Source organism: Nematolebias whitei, chromosome 1 (genome assembly GCF_014905685.2).
Source record: "Nematolebias whitei isolate Nwh7 chromosome 1, NemWhi1, whole genome shotgun sequence".
NCBI classification, from domain to species: Eukaryota; Metazoa; Chordata; class Actinopteri; order Cyprinodontiformes; family Rivulidae; genus Nematolebias; species Nematolebias whitei.
The window spans coordinates 8,644,892-8,646,038 of NC_056498.1; positions in this window are offsets into that span (position 1 = coordinate 8,644,892).

The following is a 1,147-nucleotide window of genomic DNA, read 5'->3' on the forward strand; positions in this document are numbered from 1 at the left end:
ACCCCAAGGAGCACTGTGCAAGCAATCATATTGAAATGGAAGGAGTATCAGGCCACTGCAAATCTACCAAGACCCGGCCGTCCCTCTAAACTTTCATCTCGAACAAGGAGAAGACTGATCAGAGATGCAGCCAAGAGGCCCATGATCACTCTGGATGAACTGCAGAGATCTACAGCTGAGGTGGGAGAGTCTGTACATAGGACAACAATCAGTCGTACACTGCACAAATCTGGCCTTTATGGAAGAGTGGCAAGAAGAAAGCCATTTCTCAAAGATATCCATAAAAAGTGTTGTTTAAAGTTTGACACAAGCACCTGGGAGACACACCAAGCATGTGGAAGAAGGTGCTCTGGTCAGATGAAACCAAAATCCAACTGTTTGGCCACAATGCAAAATTATATGTTTGGCGTAAAAACAACACAGCTCATCACCCTGAACACACTATCCCCACTGTCAAACACGGTGGTGGCAGCACCATGGTTTGGGCCTGCTTTTCATCAGCAAGGACAGGGAAGATGGTCAGAATTGATGGGAAGATGGATGGGGCCAAATACAGGACCATTCTGGAAGAAACCCTTTTTGAGTCTGCAAGAGACCTGAGACTGGGACGGAGATTTATCTTCCAACAAGACAAAGATCCAAAACATAAAGCCACATCTACAATGGAATGGTTCACAAATAAATGTATCCAGGTGTTGGAATGGCCAAGTCAAAGTCCAGACCTGAATCCAATCGAGAATCTGTGGAAAAAGCTGAAGACTGCTGTTCACAAACGCTCTCCATCCAAACTCACTGAGCTCGAGCTGTTTTGCAAAAAAGAATGGGCAGAATTTCAGTGTCTCCATGTGTAAAACTGATAGAGACAAACCCCAAGAGACTTGCAGCTGGAACTGCAGCAAAAGGCGACGCTACAAAGTATAAACACAAGGGGGATGAATAATATTGCACGCCCCACTTTTCAGTTTTTTATTTGTTAAAAAGTTTGACACATCCAATAAATTTCATTCCACTTCACGATTGTGTCCCACTTGTTGTTGATTCTACACAAAAAATTACCATTTTATATCTTTATGTTTGAAGCCTGAAATGTGGCAAAAGGTTGAAAAGTTCAAGGGGGCTGAATACTTTCGCAAGGCACTGTATATAT